At 38.4% G+C, this 14,793-nt stretch overlaps 1 long non-coding RNA gene across 1 annotated transcript; it reads right to left on the bottom strand.

Annotated features, from left to right (window-relative positions):
• Positions 1–5,041: 5,041 nt before the first annotated feature.
• Positions 5,042–13,707, bottom strand: LOC139075736 (uncharacterized). The gene is made up of 2 exons (XR_011526477.1): positions 13,508–13,707; positions 5,042–6,807 (listed from the first exon to the last, which is right to left on the bottom strand). It is a non-coding gene; the product is annotated as an uncharacterized lncRNA (long non-coding RNA).
• Between the last annotated feature and the right edge of the window lie 1,086 nt (positions 13,708–14,793).

The following is a 14,793-nucleotide window of genomic DNA, read 5'->3' as shown; positions in this document are numbered from 1 at the left end:
TCTAGACTGTTACTACCTATTATTCTGACTTTGCCTCTTCTGTTATTTGGGAACTCATTTTCCCCTTCCAATATCCCTTTAGTCTTGGGGGCTTGACACACTGTGAAAAAAATCTTTGAACTTATTCTCATTCCTGTGCTGATTTATCCTTGAAGTGTTCCTTATTCCACTCGTAGATATATCCCAAAGGAATTAAAAACATATGTCCACATAAAAACTTGTACACAATGTCCATAGAAACATCATTCATAATCGTAAAAAAGAACACCTAAATGTCTATCAGCTGATGAATACAGAAACAAAATGTGGTATATCCATACAATGGAATATTTTTTAGCCATAAAAAAGAACTGAAGTATTGAAACGTGCTACCATGTGGATAAGCTTTGAAAACATGCTAAGTGAAAGAAGCCAGACACAAAAGGCCACGTATTGTATGAACTCATTTACATGGAATATCCAAAATAGGCAAATCCATAGGGACAGAAAGTAGATTAGCAGCTGCCAGGGCATAGGGTTTCTTTCTGAAGTAATAACAGTGTTCTGAAATTAGTGGTGATGGTTGCATAATGCTCTAAAAACCCACTGAATTGTACACTTTCAAAGGGGAATTTTATGGTATATGAATTATCTTTCTTTTGTTGAGGAAGATTCGCTCTGAGCTAACATCTGTTGCCAGTCTTCCTCTTTTTTTTGCTTAAGGAAGACTGTCCTTGAGCTAACATCTGTGCCAGTCTGCCTCTCTTTTGTATGTGGGTTGCTGCCACAGCATGGCCACTGATGAGTGGCGCAGGTCCATGACCGGGAACTGAACACAGGCCACTGAAGCAGAGTGTGCCAGATTTAACCATTAGGCCATGGGGCTGACCCCTGAATTACTTATCTTAAAGCTGTTATAAAAAAAGAATGCAAAATGTGACCCTAGTCTTTATAGAAGGAAAGTACCTCAACATTATAAAGGCCATATGTGACAAACCCACAGCCAACATCATACTCAACGGACAAAAACTGAAACCCATCCCTTTCAGAACAGGAACAAGACAAGGGTGCCCACTTTCACCACTCTTATTCAACATAGTACTGGAGGTGTTGGCCAGAGCTATTCGGCAGGAAAAAGAAATAAAAGAAATCCAAATAGGCAACGAAGAAGTAAAACTCTCGCTGTTTGCAGACGACATGATCTTATATATAGAAAACCACAAAGAATCCATAGAAAAACTATTAGAAACAATCAACAACTACAGCAAAGTTGCAGGGTATAAAATCAACATACATAAATCAGTAGCATTTCTATATGCTAACAATGAACTAACAGAAAAAGATCTCAAGAACTCACTCCCATTCATGATCGCAACAAAAAGAATAAAAATACCTTGGGATAAATTTAACCAAGGAAGTGAAAGATCTATACAACGAAAACTACAAGACCTTCTTGAAAGAAATTGACGACGACACAAAGAGATGGAAAGACAGTCCATGCACATGGATTGGAAGAATAAACAGAGTTAAAATGTCCATACTACCTAAAGCAATCTACAGATTCAATGCTATCCCAATCAGAATTCCAATGTCATTCTTTCAGAAATTGAACAAAGAATCCAAAAACTCATATGGGGCAACAAAAGACCCTGAATTGCTAAAGCAATCCTGAGAAAGAAGAACAAAGTTGGAGGCATCACAATCCCTGACTTCAAAACATACTACAAAGCCACAGTAATCAAAACAGCATGGTACTGGTACAAAAACAGATGCACAAATCAATGGAACAGAATTGAAAGTCCAGAAATAAAACCACACATCTATGGACAGCTAATCTTTGACAAAGGAGCTGAGGGCCTACAATGGAGGAAAGAAAGTCTCTTCAACAAATGGTGCTGGGAAAACTGGACAGCCACATGTAAAAGAATGAAAATCAACCATTCTTTTTCACCATTTACTAAAATAAACTCAAAATGGATCAAAGACCTAAACATTAGGCCTGAAACAATAAGTCTTCTAGAAGAGAATATTGGCAGCACACTCTTTGACATCAGCTTCAAAAGAATCTTTTCGGACACCATAACCCCTCACATGAGGGAAACAATAGAAAGAATAAACAAATGGGACTTCATCAGGCTAAAGAGCTTCTTCAAGGCAAGGGAAAACAGGATTGAAACAAAAAAACAGCCCACTAATTGGGAAAAAGTATTCACAAGTTATTTATCCCACAAAGGGTTAATCTCCATAATATACAGAGAACTCACACGACTCAACAATAAAAAATCAAATAACCTAATTACAAAATGGGCAGGAGACATGAACAGACATTTCTCCAAAGAAGATATACAGATGGCCAATAGACACATGAAAAGATGCTCATCATCACTAATCATCAGGGAAATGCAAATCAAAACTACACTAAGATATCACCTCACACCTGTTAGAATGGCAAAAATATCCAAAACCAAGAGTGACAAATGTTGGAGAGGCTGTGGAGAAAAGGGAACCCTCATACACTGCTGGTGGGAATGCAAACTGGTGCAGCCACTATAGAAAACAGTATGGAGATTCCTCAAAAAGTTAAGAATAGAAATACCTTATGACCCAGCCATCCCACTACTGGGTATATATCCTAAGAACCTGAAATCAGCAATTCCAGAAGTTCCATGCACCCCTATCTTCATTGTGGCATTATTCACAATAGCCAAGTCATGGAACCAACCTAAGTGCCCAGCAACTGATGAGTGGATAAAGAAGTTGTGGTATATATATACAATGGAATACTACTCAGCCATAAAAAAGGACAAAGTCGTCCCATTCACAACAACATGGATAGACCTTGAGAGTATTATGTTGAGTGAAATAAGCCAGACAGAGAAAGACAAACTCTGTATGATTCCATTCATAGGTGGTAGTTAACATAGGGACAAAGAGAACTGATCAGTGGTTGCCAGGGGAAAGGGGGGCGGGGGCAGGGCACTAGGGGTGAAGTGGTGTACCTACAACATGACTCATAATAATGTACAACTGTAATTTCACAAGGATGTTAACTTTTATAACCTTAATAAAAAAAAATTACTAAAAAAAAAAGTGACCCTAGTCTTTTAGAAAGAAAAATACATTTAATATCAGAATATATTCTTCTTGGTGGTAATATGATAGCTCGTGATAGCTATTTTTAAGGATAGTTTGATGTGCCTTTCATAATCTACCTGAAGACACTTGGGAGTATAATCAATCTACAAATATGTAACTTAATTGGCTAGAGTGTAAAGAAAATTTGCTACTTGTATTTGGACTATATTTGCATCCATGATTTCCAAAATAGAGGGAAGCTGATGACATTAGGTTGTCAGTGGGTTCAAGATCAGTGTTAACAAAAACTTGACTCGTTAATTAATTGCTGTCCTAAACAATGGATAAGAGCCAACTCTCCCTATCATAGCGTTCACAGAATTTAAACTACATCCCAGCCTCCATCATGGTCGGAATTATCACATATACATTCCTCACCTATGTGCTTAATTCTAAAAGGAAAAATTTTTTGTCCACCTCTTGAGGGGAGGTGTGTTTTTTTGGGACCTTGGGAAACTGGAGACACGAAGATTTTTCAATGGTACTTAGGTATAGATTCTGCTTTTTCTCCCAGGTTGACGACGGTCTTGTTGACACTGTTGGTTTCTAGAACTAGAAGATCCTGATGGTTGTAGACATTCATTGTAATGAAAATAGTTAGATTATGAGCATAATTTTTCCAGAATGGTGATGTAAAACTGAGAATAAATGGATGGTGACTTTTATCCAACTGATCTGTTCAGAGTTCAGTGTCACAACACACTCCATGGAGGGAGAAACCGCCCACCGACGTGCAGCTACAGCCCTGCTCTGTGAGACCACCTCGTTCCCCACCAAGTTCTCTTTCTTGAGTAGGAACCTGTAATGGGGTGTGTGTGTGGTTTCTTCCTACCAATCTGCAAACCTAACTTATGAAGCCGAGCCTCTACAATAGGTATTGAAAGAAAAGCGATAAAGAATAATGCTGAGACCATTACTGGCCATCCTAATATAATGTACATAATAAACTTTTTTTTTATCATAAACAACCACAGTCATGCAAAAGATCCTGTCTTAGGTGCTGGTAATTCAAATAAGAATAGCATAGAATTCCTATTTTCAAAGTGTTTACAATCTATTTGGGAAGATTGGATATTTATTCATTCACTAACATGACTACTGAATACTATGGACGATAGGAGGAAGAAAAAGACATGGGGTCCACAGTCAAAGAGCTTCCAAAGGCGATGAGGCAGTTCCCAAATAATGGATAGAATGGGACTAGTCAGAGAAGGGAGTGTTGGAGTCTAATTTGAATATCCCATCTTGTTGCATATTGAAATACAGTCTCAATCCTGAGGAAAAGCCCTTGTATGATTGAGTTGCAAACTGAACTAGCAGATTTTTTCATAGAACAAAATTTTTACTTGAAAGAACGACCGGCAGACATACTATGGTTATTCAAACTTGAGTACTTGGCGGACAGCTCCTCAAAACTGAACTAAGTGAGCATCTTTTTTCAAGGAAAACAACGACCAGTATTTGTTGTAATTGTAAAATTTAAGCTTTCAAACAAAAATTAGAATTTGGGAAAATCTGTGTCTGTCATTGTGAGGTTGTTAGGTTCCCAAAACTTTAAAAATTATTCTGATGATATTGTTGATAATATGATATGTCAACATTTGGAAGATCTCAGTGAGCCAATATTTTCCAAATGACCAGTGTATGTTACAAAATCCGGCATGGGTAAAAGATCCATTCAAAGCATAAAATAGACCAATGGAACTTAATGTAACAGGGTGTAAAGTTTGTTAATGTGGTTTCAGATTACACATTGCAACTAACCTTTCTGAAGCTGCCATTTGTCAAATTTTGGTGACATATTAAAAATAATATTGACAACTATTTGAAAAGCCTTCAAAAATACATTTTTCTTTTCCAACTACGTATCTGTGAAAGGCCTAATTTTCTCCATATACTTTAAGCAAAACAACATAGGAGAGCAGACTGAGAATCCAGCTGTCTTTTATTAAGCCAGACATTAAAGAGATTTACAAAAATGTAAAGCAATGGCACTCATCTCACTAAATTTTTAAAAAATTGTTTTTAATAAAATATATTACTTGTGTTGATGTATAATAAGTTTATTGTTATTTTTAAATGAAATCTACCTGGAGATAGCGTCACATCCCACAGGTTAAGGGCTCAGCCCCATAAGACTGCTCCCACCCCCCTTCAGATGCCAATCACAAGGAGTAAGTCCCCAGGTTACTCACAACTTCTGTCCAATTTGGCTACAAATTAGAGGTTCCCATGGCCATCTCCTCAGGTTCGATTAGTTTGCTAGAGTGGCTCACAGAACTCAGGGAAACACATTTGCCAGTTTATTAAAGGATATAAAGGATACAGATAACAGCCAGATGAAGAGATGCATAGGGCGAGATGTCGGAGGGTCATGAGCGCAGGAGCTTCGTCCCCATGGAGTTGGGGTGCGTCACCCTCCCAGCATGTGGATGTGGGAGCTCTTTGAAACCCATACTACTGGGATATCATGGAGGCTTCCTCATGTAGGCATGGTCAATTATTAACTCCATTTTCAGCCCTTCTCCCGCTTCTGGAGGGTGAGGGGCGGAGCTGAGAATTCCAAGCTTCTAATCATGGCTTGATCTGTCTGGTGACCAGGAGCCCACCCAGAGTTGGCTCGTTAGAACAAAAGATGTTCCTAGTGCTCTTGCCACTTAGGAAATTACAAGGGACTTTGGAGGTCTATGCCAGGAAATGGGGACAGAGACCAATCTATGTATTTTCTATTATCTCATAAGTAGCATAGATAGAAGCAAGATCTCAGGGTTTTCAGGAAGAAAAAGTGGAGAGAAAATAAAGATATTGATTGCAATCACTCTGGAGAAGTATAGAGATGAACAAAAGTGGTCGAAGTTTGTTTTGTATTGTTTTTACAGTCAGAACACAGAGCATGTTTTATAGACAGGAAGAAGGAGTCTGTGGAGTGGGAGATTCAGAATGTTGTGAATGTTTAGGAATGGATAGTTGTACTTCTGTTAACATTTTTAATTTAAATTTATTAAAACAGTGGTTCACCCTCTAGGTATGCATCGGAATCACCTGTGAAGCTCTTTAAACAGGTTTTCAGCTCCATCACACATCTACAAAATCAAGATCTCCCAGATGGGCCATTCATATTAAAGCAAACTCCATAAGTGCTCCCAGCAAAACCACAGTTGAGAACCACTGATCTAGAGGAAGTAGAGTGTAGATCACTGTGTTAGATCTTTTGAATGATCCGTTTAAACAGAAGTACCACTTTGCCTATTTATTATAACTCCCATACGCTGTGTTTTCTGGTATCAAGGATGAGATGCTGTTGAAGGAGAGCTTCTGGAAAAACAGGCAGTATAAGCTCACTTTCCTGTATCTCTCATGAGCAGTTAGTCCAGCCTGACCAATGAAAATCAAGCAGAATGTGAGGCATCTCAAAGGAAAATTGGTCATTCTGAAGTTTGGAATTAATCTGAGAGACTTTTCGTTTCTCATCAAGCACACAAGATGGAAAGCCATGAAGAGAAGTAGCTGGTACTCTGTGAAACCATCAAATTATAAGTACAGTACTTCCACCAGCATCACACATTATTTCTGAGATTTTAAACTTCATTAGGTGGGTTTAGCAGCTCCAATTCCATTTACACTGCGAGGGAACTTCCTCAGATGACGTGCCACGGGTAGCATTGCATATATGCAGCCCACAATGAAGACTTCCTATGGTGTAATGAAATTAGAAATTAACCACCAAAGAATAGGAAAACTGAAGTCTAACCAATGTGAAATTTTGAACTCGCTCGAAGAGATTAAAAGCATCCTTCTGAAAAAAGAAATTAGGTTCAAATTGTAAACTTTTTAGAAAGAAGCAACAGTGTGAGAATTACATTACATATCAAGTAAGATGTACTTGGAGGATAATAATATTTAGTCTTGAATGTATATATTAAAAAAAGATTACAAATAAATGAACTAAGTATTTTACTCAAGAAGCTAGACAAAAGCATCAAAATAAACCCAAGGAAACTATGACAGAATTAATAAAATAAAATCTTGAAATAAAAGATTTCAAAAAGAGGTAGACTTGATCAATAAGGCACAAAAATAGATTCTTTGAAATCATTGATAAAACAGATGCTTGGCAAAAAAAAGGACAAATATTAGAAATAAAAAGGATTAGAACTATAAATAGGGATATAAGGCAGTATGTACAACTTTATGCCAATAATTTTGTAAATCTAGATAAATGTATGACTTTCTATAAAAATATAATTCAATTAAATTTACTTTAAAATATATTTTAAAAATCTGAATAGATCAATAGCTGTAGAAGAAATGGAAGATATTCAAAGATCTGCTGCTAGGACAGTACTAGACACTGGGTATCTACAAGTATGTATTAAAAATTTTAAAGGACAGGAGAGACTGACAAATGGAAATGTGCACCATATTTCTAGATAGAAAATGCAATGTTGAAATACATCTTAATTAGCTTGATGGTGGCAATCGTTTCACAATGTATACATATATCAACATATCACATTGTATACCTTAAATATATACAATTCTTGTTAATCATACCTAAATAAAGTGGAAAAAAGAATGATATAAATTCTCTCTAAATTAATCTATAAATTTAGTGCTATCCCAATTAAAATCTCAAATAGATTCTTTATAAAGTTTTACAATTTAAAGTTTTTACAAGTTTGCAATTCTAAAATTCATCTTGAAGAAAAAATGCACTAGGCAAATTAATACATTTTGAACAAGAACAACCAGGAGATTTGAGTACCTCGTCAAAATGTCTATACAAAACAATAGAGCTATAATGCTTTTTTAAAAATGGTATTGATGCAGGAAAAGACAAATAGATGAATAAAACAGAATAGAGACTCCAGAAACAGATCCAGGTATAGATATGAATTTAATTTATGATTGAAGTGCAATTTTAAACCAATTGGGGAAAGTTGAAAAATAATGAAATTATACTCTTGCCTTGGATTCTGAAAAATAAAATTCAGATGGATTAAAGAACAAACATAGGGGAAAATAAAATATTGGAAGGAAATGTAAGCTATTTCCCTAAACTAATGTTGTTTCTTAGCAAAACTCACAACTCAGAATCTATAAAGAAAAAAATGGACATATTTCACTCAAGAATTAAGAAACTTTTGGGGTTTTTTGTTTGCTTTAATAGGGCAACAGACTGAGAGAAAATATTTGCAGCATATGTAATGTATACACAGAGAAAGCTGCTACAAACAATGTAAAAAAAATGGACAAGAGACACCATCAGGCAATTCATAGAAGATCAATGGCTCGTCAATGTGTCATGTGAAAATGTGTTCAGCCCCACTAATACATAGGTACAAATGAAAATGATGCAATGGTTCTTGACCATCAAGTTTTTAAATCTATTGATAACTTTTAGTGATAACAAGAGTTAATTGATCAAGCCTTTCTAGAAGACAATTTAGCCATAGCTGTAAATATTTAAAGTGCATGCCCTTTGACTCAGCTGTTCCTATTTTAAGAAACTGTCCTAAAGAAACATTTGTGTTCAGGGGCTGGCCCTGTGGCCGAGTGGTTAAGTTTGAGCGCTCCGCTGTGTCGGCCCAGGGTTTCGCTGGTTCGGATCCCGGGCGCGGACATGGCACTGCTCATCAGGCCATGTTGAGGCTGCATCCCACATGCCACAACTAGAAGGACCCACAACTAAGATATACAACTATGTACCGGTGGGGGGCGCGGTTGGGGAAATAAAGCAGGAAAAAAAAAAAAGAAAGATTTGTGTTCAATTATAAAGATGAATATACCAAGAAGTCCATCAGAGCTCTGTCTGTAAGGAGAGAAGAAAGAAAAAAAAAAGGAAAGGGCCTAAATCTCCTTGAATAGTTAAATGGTTAAATAAATTGTGTGGCAGCCAGACTGTGGAGCATTATGCAGCCATTAAGAAGAAGGAGATTGACTTATGTAGCTTATGGAAAGATCACCAAGAAATGCTGCTTTTAAAAAAAGGAAATTATTAAATGAAAACCCAGTATGATTCCATTTATTCAAAGAAGAAGTACTTATGTATATTTATTTACATATCAATAGAAAAGACCAGGATGCAGATAACTGTTAACAGTACTTACCTATGAGAATGGGAATGGATGTGGGACGGGGAGGGGAGTAAGGGTGGACTGTCAAATTTAATCTACATACTAAGGTATTGCCTGACTCTTACAATAAGAATGTATTCAGTGAAGCTTGTGTCTCATTGCTAGGGATAGCAATCAAGGCTGGCAGTGAAAAAGACAGTTCAGTCTCAAGATAAAACCCTCAGAGACCTGGTAAACCATGCTTGCATTATTTCTGATGTGCTCAATAACATTTCTGTCAATGAGAGCTATTGTAGTGACCACGACTAATCCCCCTATGCCGATGACCCCTGGGGTTTTGCCAAAACATAAATTAAAATAAAAATCATTTAACTGGCAGAAATTTAGGAGATTTTATAGATTCAAGGCATACCCTACACCATGGGTGTTAAGCAATGAATGCCCTAGTCCAAATCTGAAGGAGAGAGGGGTCTTAGAAAAAAATTTAATAGTTGAACTTCCCCAGTTCCCTCCAAATTCCAGGCAGTTACCAATATAACCCTGTAAAGCAATGTTGGGTGGAGAGTTTGGGAAAGCTGGAGATGGAGGAACAGTACAAAGACAGGATGAACCAGCCAAGTGCTGCATCTTCACCCCTTATCCCCGAAGGAATCCTCTCACCTTCTCCTGGCCATCTCTTAGAATTCTATGGTGTTCGGCATCTGTCATAAAGACCGAATGATCTGGGTGCTCCCAGATGTCTTGGTGCTTGGATTCCTCCACTGTCAGCATCCTTAGGTCCGCAGGTGAACACCTGGGATTGTTGAGATTTTGTGTTTTATAGCAGGGCAAAGTGAAAAGGTTGGTTTTTACCTAATGGTACTTACTGCCCACTGGATAAGGAAATGAGGACATGGAGCTAATTATGTTGAAGGACATGAGCTAATTATGACTCCAAACAACCCTTACCTCACCCCGATGCTCAAGGGGGAGGTCCAGAATATTCCCTAATCGAGTTAATGCTGGCTTAATGACAGGATAGCGCTGGAATTCATCCTCTTTGTTTTGAAAGAGAAATTTATTGTTCCAAAACTAAGATTAAGCAAACTGTGCCCAGCACTCTTGCCCAGTAGAATGCTGGGGAAATTTACCTTCCTTTGACGGTGTTGGTAACTAAGTGCTAATTGACAGGAGATAAAATCACATTGCTTGGTGCGTCTAATTAATAGCCACAGATCAATCTGCTTGTTGTTTTCTTCTTAGATACAGCGCTTGTTATTTCTGCTTCACAGTTGACATCTCAAGATGGTGCTAGGCACCCAGGCCTAAATATTAACCATGCCACCTGATAAAGAGATGAGCTTTTATGATTTAGTGGGTTTACTGGTCCGTGAAATAAACAAGTGTGTGGAATTAGCAGTCCAGATATTTATGTAAAAATTCCCTAATCAAGAATATATGTTTGTTCCCCCCAAACTTTCTTTTTCAAACTGGCACCCTGTCTATAGTCCTCCTAAACCAGTAAAAATCATAAGCCTAAGACATTTTGTTTTAACAAAACAGAAATGTCACTCCTATTAGAATGACAGTGTAAAGTTAGTGAAATTCCCCGACTCTCCACTCCACACACCATCATGACGGTGACAGCCACCCTCAGTTCGTTTTCAAGATCTTTTGAAGCTTCCTTAGTGGAGGCTGTCTCTGAGAACAGGCCCAGGAGTGGGCCACGGGGACCATGCTCCGGCTCCATGATCCTACCTCTCTGACCCCAGCAACTGATCCAGGGTGAGCCCCCAACCAGGCCATCAGGTGCTCCTTCCAGGGAATTTGTACTGGACAAGGACAGAGGGGAGGCGTCTGCAGTGCTCCAGAGAGCAGGTCCCCAAACCTCCACTGCTCAAGCTTCCAAGCTGTCTCGGTTTCTTGGTGGGTCAACCTTTCCTTAGATGGAAGTACCCCAGCATCCTTTTTTTAATTTTCCTTTAGCTAGCCAGAATTGACGTCTGCTGCATCCAGCAAAAAGAAAAAACTTTTAATTATTACACTGAAGGGTAAACTATGATTAGGCTATGTAACCAACACTACAGTTTTCATTTAATTAAGGAAATACTTGTTGTAAATTACAATCTTTGTTTTCTGTTTTTTCCAAACATCAGTAATTAAGGAAGCAGACTGAAGTAGAAATGTTGAAAAATTAGTGTTTGTCTTTTAAAATAGCTGACGTAACACTGTGACATGAACTTCTGGCATTTTGCAGAGTAATGTGTCTCCAAGTTTATTCTGGTGTCCAGGTGCCACTTCAGTGCTTCCTAAGCTCAAATATGTGGGGGGCTTCTTAAAGGAAAAGGCTGTTGCAGCTCTTCAGACCCCGGTGTGTGGAGTGCTTCGCCAGCATCTATTTGGCTTCTTATTAGAGATTTAGGAACAGTAGTCCCCTCTTACCCACGGGGATACTATCCAAGACCCCCAGTGGATGCTTGAAACCGAGGATAGTAACAAACCCCACATACACTATATTTTTTTGGATACATACGTATTTGAGGTATGACAGCAAAACTAGCACAAATTTCTTTTTCTTTCTTAGATTTCACAGATAGAAGATCCATTCTTACCGTGGATCTTAGCAACCTCAGCATACTATTTTTTTCTTATTAAGTTAGAACTTTTACCTTTTCACTTAAAGGAAGCAATTTACGGCTTCTCCGTGGCATGGCCGAATTGCCAGCATCACTACTCTTGCACTTTGGGGCCATTATGAAGTAAAACAATGGTCACTTCAATACAAGCACTGCGATACCGTGACAGTCACCCGATAACAGAGACAGCTGCTGAGTGACTAAGGGACAGGTAGCGTATAATGTGTGGATACACCAGATAAAGGGATGATTCACTTCCGTGGAGGATGGAGTGGGATGGCATGAGATTTCATCACACTATGCAGAATGGCATGCAATTTAAACTTATAAATTGTTTATTTAATATTTTCAGACTGCAGTTGACCACAGGTAACTGAAACTCTGGAAAGCAAAACCCTGGATAGGGGGTGGGTGGGGGGTGGGTGGGGGGTTATGGTATAGCTTTAACCTACTGCATTTGGAAGTGAGAAAAAACAACTAGTGGCTCTAATTATTACAAGGCACTAAATAAATACAAATCTGTGAGTACACATAATACTTAGTCCCGTACTGTATACATAGCTGGTTCTCGGTAAATGTTTGTTCCCATGAATTCAATTTAGATTTTATGACTTTGAGAAAATGAATACTCTAGAAAAGAAAGTGACTTACGCTGTAGCCGACAGAATCTGTCTATATCAGCTGAGAGAAAGATAAACTCATAACAGGAGAAACCATATAAACATTTCTATCATAACCATTAATAACACTCAAATTGTTAAAAGCTAAACAACTTCAAATGAACATAAAGAAGACCTTGCATGCATATTAATGAAATATGTGTTATTATATATGTGCTGATATGTGTATAAGAGGTACTAAACTTAAAAATAAGGACTGCTGGGGCTGGCCCCATGGCCAAGTGGTTAAGATCGCGTGCTCCGCTTTGGCAGCCCAGGATTTCACTGGTTCGGATCCTGGGAGCGGACACAGCACCACTCATCCAGGCCATGTTGAGGTGGCGTCCCACATACCACAGCTAGAAGGACCCACAACTGAAAAAATATACAACTGTATACTGTGGGGGTTTGGGGGGAAAAAGCAGAAAAAAAAAAATAAGGACTTTTTTGGTGTTATGTGAATTTGAATCTTTGTTTCCATTTTTGAAGTTATATCATTTTCATCTAGTTCGATCTAACTCAAAAAGTCATTTCTTCTCTGTGGCCATCAGTGTGCTGAGAACTATTGAAAATGTGCTTAATCATTCCCTTCAAGCAAAGTAGTTTCTCGAATTGATGATAGGTTAGCTAATATTTCTAAACTTTTCTATGTAACTCATTATATATGTCAGACATCAACCTCAGAAAGCATTTCTGTTTCATGATGATGACTGGAGAACATGTATTGGATGAAAGTACTAAAGGTATCATTATCATTTAATTTTACCACTCGAAGAAGCTTTAGAATTTATTGAGAAGCAACGTGGGCTGTGGAAGAATGTTGACTATAATTTGAGTCAATAATGAATCGCTTCCTCTCTTATGACCCCATGTGTAAAGAACCATCAAAATACAGAAGAACATTCATCAATAGCTAGGCAATAACTTAATCTTCAGGAACTTGTGGTGACCAAAGAATATTGACATTTTAGAACACACTTAAAATTTCATTTCCGAAAAATCAGAGAAAACAGGTAAGCAGAAAGAAGAACATAAAAATCACCCGTAAGCACCACCATCACCTTCAGACCAGCACCAGTCCCTCCCTTTTTGAGTGCGCTAGTCCCATTTTGCAGTTGGTGAATTAGACAGTTTAAGTGAATTCTCCAAAGTTACGGAGGAAAGATTCGTAGCAGTGGTGGATCTAGGAGGGGATGGCAGGTGAGTTAGGCCGTCTCCTCATATGCTCGACATGAATAGTTCAAGTACTCTCTTCCAACCTACCCCAAGTCCTCTCCACCTTTGGAAGCTGCCCCTAGGTAGGAGTGGTGGTTTCAGGACAGAACTGGTTTGCCTGATGCTTGGACCAACTCTCCCACACCTCAACTTGTAAACAAAACAAAGGCCAAAAGGTCTGATTTTTATCTCAGGCTTTGATGTTGCTTCAGAGCACTGCTTTAGCGTGTAGGCAATGACAGATTAAAACAATTATCAGCCCTACTGGAATCCATTGTCTTAGCGAACTAAAGTCTTGTTTGCTAGACTTGCTATTTAAAAGAATGAGATAAATCAGAAAGGGAATAAAGTAGATGCCAACTCGGCATCATTATTTCAGTGATAAATAAAGTATTTCTGAAAGAGGAGTTCTTGATTAAAGATGCAAGGAGCCTGTCATGCTAATTTCAGCCGATTTCCTGCTTCCTGTCTCTGTCACTGCCAGTGACTGACAGCTGGCTTAATAATTAAATTCAAGCAATGTTTGCTTTTCTTGACCTTTACCGAGAAATGAATTTTCAAGCTCTGGACATGAATAGAGTGCTTTAATTTGGGGAGAATAATGTGTTTGCATCATTCCCAGCAACCCGTGGATCTGATTACCTGTGTTATTTGTACGTTCCACTTCACAGCCGACTCCTGAAGGATGGCTGGTAGTTGCAGCTGCTCCGTAATTAATTCCTAGCTTTGACTCTCTGCACAGCATCACCCAAAAGAGAGCATGTTTACTTTTGGTTGAATGAATGACAGCTCTAGCTGACTTCTGCTCTCAAGAACCTTCAAAACCTGTTTATTTTCATCCCCTAGATTTGTCATATTCTGTTAAGATCTTTGTTCATGCTGGCTCACGAGAACAAATAGTTTTCTCAAGTTGTAGCCTTCATGTTCTTGCCTTTCTTCACCTACTCTTTTCCTTCCTTTCCTTATTGCTCTCCATCCCCCTCTGCTGGGGAAGACTGGGTGGTGCAGCAGCAAAGAGCCCTCACACCAGGGTGAGCTTGAGGTTTTCATCTGTAAAACGGCGATAACAATACACATCTCATAGATGCATTGAAAGGATGAGGCAAGACCATG

Source organism: Equus przewalskii, chromosome 14 (genome assembly GCF_037783145.1).
Source record: "Equus przewalskii isolate Varuska chromosome 14, EquPr2, whole genome shotgun sequence".
NCBI lineage: Eukaryota > Metazoa > Chordata > Mammalia > Perissodactyla > Equidae > Equus > Equus przewalskii.
Note: the sequence above shows the minus strand (reverse complement) of the source record. Positions and strands in the feature narration are given on the sequence as shown.